Below are 6,059 nucleotides of genomic sequence, written 5' to 3'. Positions count from 1 at the left end.
CGTCGATGAACCCCTGCACTCTGGCGACCAACTCCACCTCCACCCGAACGGCGACTCCGCCCTGAGCATGTATGTGCCCTCGGTTTGCCTCGTCGTCGACCATGGCGACGCCAGTGAGCTCGCCTCCCTCTCTGGCCCGAGGTTGACGACGACGGCCGTGGGGCCCGTCGGTCAACCTCACACTCTGTCGGGTGGGCCCCACCCATCAGGTTTAAAATGCACGCGCGCGAGTAGCGGTTCACTACGTCTGCTGAAGGCGTATTTTGCCTTTACGCCTTCGACGTGGCAGCCTCGCGTGGGCTGGATTCCCTCTGGGCTTGCTGCACTGTGGCTGAATAGGCCCAGATGCACAGTGTTGCTTCTTCTTTTTCTTTTTCCAGAAACTTACAAAAATTGTATAGAATAAAATATTTGTCCAAATGAATTAATTCCAACTCCTAAATTCTTCGTAAAGACCCACCTATTTAATGGTGTAACTTTCATAGATATCCATCAAACTTTTCTGCACTATTCAAATTTAAATTCAAATTTGAGCATTTATTTTCCCCTCTGAAAATCCTTTTCTCCTATTCTAGAACTCCAAATCCAAAACAAAGAATTTTCGCATTGTTAGTTTTCATCCTAGTATTTAACAAAAATAGGTAGACATTTTTATGGGCACTTTATTTTTCTGTTTTGCTATTGCCTTATTTTTCTCATCGTTATTTTGCGATGATAGATTGCGTTGTTTACAAAGGAGTTGGGCCAGAAGACTTTGAAGACCCCGAAGACTTTGTTGCGCCAAGCAAGCAACCCTTTGACCATGTCTATGAAATCCTTTTTATGCATGCCATATAACACTTTATATTTGTTGCATCGGGATCATGATGAGATGACGGCCACTTTGGTGGGTTGCCTTTGTTACTTCCTTGTTGATACTTGCATTGTGCATAACCCTACCTTCCTATGAGGGTGATGCGGATGGGAGTAGATAAGATGCTAAAGTAGTGGCTATGAAAATGGGGCGGGTATATGCATGGTTATGGAGACAAAAGTATTTTCAAAAGACTTTTTGAAACCCCGTCGGGTGCCACTAATACCCGAGCGAGATGTTGAGCTATGTACCCACTTGATGACGAAGTGGTGTACCAAGGCAAGTGAGTGTGTTGTTTTCAAAAATGGATTGGTTTAAGTTGCGACTGTTACTCCAACCTTACATGCGCAACCACTCTACCCTTACATGCGGAAGGGTATTATTGATTACCTAGTCCGCGCTAGTATGGAGGAAGCATTACTAGTAATGGGAGTGGCGTGGTCACTCTTGGGACTGGGTCGTGCGAGGTAGGGCGGCCATGACTGTCTTCACACGGCATCCGACACACCGTTGGTACCCCCGTGCTTGTCCTATGTGTTAAATATGGGAGCGTGGCTCCACCGAATTAAACATATGAGCACAATTGTGACACGAGGGGTTGATGTCAATCTAGTGGACTCCATGTTGGTGGCGTCTAGGGAAAGGTAGTGATCTAGTGCTTACGCCGGGTACTTGAGGTACCACGGGTCGTCGATGACACAAAGGCTTCCCGGATCTTGTGGGTAAAATGTGCAACCTCTACAGAGTGTCCAGCTATTCAAATAGTCGTGTCCATAGTCAAGGATAGTTGGGTAACCGCTCTTGGGCTACGTCCACATGTTACAAAACCAGGTGAGTGTGTATGGATAAGTGGTAAGAACTACCTGGGTCATGTCAAAAGACATGACATGACGATTAAGTTGCATTGTTTCCAACTCTATTTGTGTTGATATTTGTAACATGTTCTCGTTGTTACTTGAATTTTCATGATGCAAGTCTTACAAGTTGTTGAACATGTCATAGCACTCAAAACTAGCTTTCTGCAAAAATTTACATATATCATGCATTATTGTACCTTGAACCGAAACATAGGTTGCTTGCAAGTACATTCAAAGTACTCATTGGCTTGCCACCGGTTATTTATTTGGCCAGGCATGGAAGAGCGGGAGTTCGAGGAAGAGTTCCTTGGTGACGAACATGCGAACTAGGACATTTCCCAATCAGAATGCCTGTAGGGTTCAGGCAGATGGCATGGGTTCTACTTTTCAACGAAGATTTCCGTTGCTTGTGTTTCATTTGATGTTCAGCCCTTGAGGCTTTGCCTATGTAAGACTTAGCCATAATGGTCATAATTTGTGTAAGATGGTATGTATGAATGTAAGACTCTTGTTATTCAGCTTTTGTGTGTTCAGTGAGCATTCATCTCTGGGATCACTATACACGTGCATTCGGTGATCTCGACTTATGACTCAGGGTCCCCACAACTATACTACGTGCTTAAAACTAGCTCGTATATATAGTTGAACTAGCTATTTCAGTACGTGGTCGGCAACAATTGGGGAAAAGTTTGGTCGGTTCAGCTGTCAAGTTGAACTATTTGTATAAAGAATGACTACTTAATCTATGAATGAAATCTATGCTTACTGAATTTCAGTTGCAAAATTAGATAGTGCTAGTGATTTTTAGCTGCATATTTTGACAAATGGCAGGGTTACAAGGTTGAAAAAGGGCAATGTTACTAGATCAACAAATGTCAATTATTCCAGTTTGACAAATGGCAATATACCCAATATGACAGATGCAAATCTTTCAAATTGTTTGTACTAGGTTGTACACAGATCATCCGAAAAAACCGTTTGCATTGAAGGGATGTACAAATCCAGCATGCCAGATTTTTTCTTGGATTAGCAGCGAAGTCTCACTTTGCACATTGTATTCAATCTAAACCGTTTGCGTTGACGAGATGCACAAAATCTTGCGTGACGAATTTTCCCTTGGCTTACTGGAAAATGTCAGATGTTGGGTTCTGGCTGACCCTTGAGGTTCGAACTCTGGGGTGCGCGCGAAGATCTTCCCCCTACCAATCCACGTCCAATCGCCTCGCGAGAATCTAAGCTAAATCGATGAACAGCACGAGGGACACGAGATTTATACTGGTTCGGGCCACCGTTGTGGTGTAATACCCTACTCCAGTGTGTGGTGTGGCGGATCGCCTCAGGGGCTGATGATGAACAGTACAGGGAAAGAACAACCTCGCGAGAGGTGTTCTTGAGCTGGTGTGGTATTCTCGTAGGAAGGGATCCGTCCTCCTCTCTACTGTGGTGGCTATCTCTATTTATAGAGGCCCTGGTCCTCTTCCCAAATATTAAGTGGGAAAGGAGCCAACAACGGCCATTTCGATGGGGAACATCTAGTACAAGTTATCCTTACTAAAGTTGGTCTTCGGCTGCCAAAGGCACTGGCGATGACGCCGTCTTGGGCTCCACGGTGACATCCATCCTGCCGCTCTGCTGGTCTTGGTCTCGTTGCACCGAAATGGTAACCTTTGCCTGATGCCTCGGTACTACACTCCTGTGCTTGCCCCCTTTGCACCAAAGAGGAAACAAGGACACTACGCTGGCCGGCGCCCGCCTAGCGCCCTCCTGGTCTCGATCGTCATGGCTTCGTCACGGACACCTCGCGAGGTACCCTTGCCTTGATCTCTCCGCCTCCTCGCGAGCCTGCCTGGTGAGGCCGCTCTTGAGGAAGCCTTGCGACGTCCGCCCCGCGAGGCTTGGCCCCCGCGAGGGTCTTGAGTTTGCATTGATGAAGATGGGTCGTACTGGGCCACCACTTGAGCCACCCCGCAGGCCGCAGGCAGGCAAGTCTGGGGACCCCCGTTCCCAGAACGCCAACAGAAAAGACCATAGCTCTCACTTTACATACGGGAGTTCTATTTGAAACATTTGCGATGAAGAGTTGCACAAATGCTACTCGGCACATTTTCCCTTGGCTTACTGGGGAAGTTGTCGGTTTGCATACGGGTGTTCTATCTAAAACATTTGTGATCAAGAGCTGCACAAATCCTGCTCGGCACATTGTCCCTTGGCTTCCCGGGGAAGTTGTCGGTTTGCATATGGGTGTTCTACCTAAAACATTTGTGATGAGTGTTTTATATTTAAAAACTATTGATGTTTCTTTCAAAGACCATTGGTTGATAATTTTTTACGTTGAGAGAGAAAAACTCAAGTTCATTCAAACCATATTTTCATTCAACCACACTGCAAATTTATATTCATATGATCTTTACTATTAAAGGAGAATCGAACGTCATAATGGTTCGACCTCCTTCCTCCCACCTACGAGATCGATCCATCAAAAAATCTGGCTTCGTGCGAGTCCCACGATTGCAACAACCAAAAAAATAACGAACCTCCTTCTCACCCCGCCCCGCACGACAAAAAACAGAAAAGTAAACAGCCCGCGTACACACGTCATGTTCCCACTCCCTTCCACCAAATCCGTTGCTCCTGAATCGCCACTGCCTACGGCTTCTTCTCTCCTCTCACCCACGGAATCTCTCTTTCTCGCCGTTTAGCATTGGTCGCCCCCGCATGCCATCCCCTTGCTGGAGCTCGATGAGTAGGAGCGGCCCATGACGGTGGCCTAGTAAACCTGTTTCCCTACCCTTGCTCTCCAACCCATCTTCTCACCGTAGCCTGAAATCACGCATGCCTCGTGATCCTCTCCAATGGCGCCTCCTCCATCCCTCTCCCTCTCCCTCTCCCTCTCCCTCTCTCCTGAATAGGCGAAGCTTCATGTGTTGTCCGGATCCTATTTACAACTGGCACCTTGCCTTCATGATTTAAATTTTGATCTACCAAGAACAAACCAGTGGTTATAGGAACTTTTATTTGTTTCTCACCTGAAAATTATCATGTAATTCTTGAATTAAATAGCGCTCATTCTTGATGTTACCCGGTGGGACTGAAAAGTGAAATAGTATGCGCTTCATCATGTGGTCCTGGCCTCTTAATAAGTGTTTTCTCATTTCTTCTCAACGGAAGTTCTTGCCAGAATCTTGCAATGGTGATAGTGTTAAGAACAGAGTCTAGTTTTATTTATGTTTATTCTGTGGGACTGATTAATGAACTATTTCTTCACATGTCCGAGATAGACGGGTCCAAGTTCACACAGAATGCATCTTATTGTTCTATTTACTTGCACCCTACTGTATAGTCTTACACCAGGGAGGACCTAGCGGCACAACAATTGTTTTTTTGTAATTGTTGATTTAAAATTGCTCGATGTTTTTGCTTGCAGGAGCAGACATGAGGATGATAGCGAATCATTGAGTAATAATCAAGATCATCTAGATGTATGGAACCTGCCTCATTATGGCTGTGCAGAATGGCCATGGTGATGAGCCTCTCATGCGACCATGAGTTCCACCTAGGTAAGGGCCATGGATTGATTGATTCATAGTCGAGCCTATCCTGCTTATCATAAATTTCATAGCTGAACCAAACTGAATGCATGGTGTCGTGAATCTGTTTTTGCTTTTGGTAGGAGAATATTAGGCAAAGTAGTGGCTCAAGCCGGCAGGGGACGGAGCTAAAGGAGTGGGTGGGATAAGTCCATGGGTGGAAGGGCGTCTTCACAAGCAGCAACTCCACCATCACATTTACCATTGATGTCAACGGAGTCAGGTAATAAACTCGCGTTCTTATTATTACCCTCCTCGTGTTTTTGGGTAATCATAGTTTTCTTTGTAAACAGAAGAACAAACCCGTTCATTGTTTTCTTGTGTTTTTCTTCGATGTGACTCCTTGCCTGACGTGTTGATGTTCCTATATGTCCCATACTGGGTTTCACATAAGGAATGTCCATGTCTGAAGAACAACCTCGCACATGGTTAAGTGGAGCAGATCAAGTCGGGAAGAAGATTGAAAATTTCAAAGGTGAGAATGACAACTACAGGAAGACTATAAGCTTTTATATCGAATTATACTTGTATTATCACGTCTCTACATTATATACTTCACATGGAAATTTGCAAAATATGCTTGCAAAATTTGATGTCCTTAGTTTGCGTTGGTTTCACTTTGCATTCTAAATACGCAATAGTTCTTTTAATCTATGTAAATACTTAACAGTCAATGTTTCCCTTCTTCTTTCTAAGTTACTGTTTTCTTTAAGTGTGGGCTACTATGTCTGATTACGTGAGTCATCGTTTCCACCTAAAGAC

At 44.9% G+C, this 6,059-nt stretch overlaps 1 long non-coding RNA gene across 1 annotated transcript in view; it reads left to right on the top strand.

Moving 5' to 3' along the window:
• Positions 1-4,333: 4,333 nt before the first annotated feature.
• The window catches only part of LOC123134151 (uncharacterized), a 4,517-nt gene continuing 2,791 nt past the window's right edge, over positions 4,334-6,059 (top strand). The window contains exons 1-3 of the long non-coding RNA XR_006465539.1: positions 4,334-5,267; positions 5,381-5,520; positions 5,692-5,772. This is a non-coding gene — a long non-coding RNA (uncharacterized lncRNA). The remainder of the gene's footprint in view (positions 5,268-5,380; positions 5,521-5,691; positions 5,773-6,059) is intronic.

This window comes from Triticum aestivum, chromosome 6B (genome assembly GCF_018294505.1).
Source record: "Triticum aestivum cultivar Chinese Spring chromosome 6B, IWGSC CS RefSeq v2.1, whole genome shotgun sequence".
NCBI lineage: Eukaryota > Viridiplantae > Streptophyta > Magnoliopsida > Poales > Poaceae > Triticum > Triticum aestivum.
This window is presented reverse-complemented; position numbering and strand designations above follow the sequence as displayed.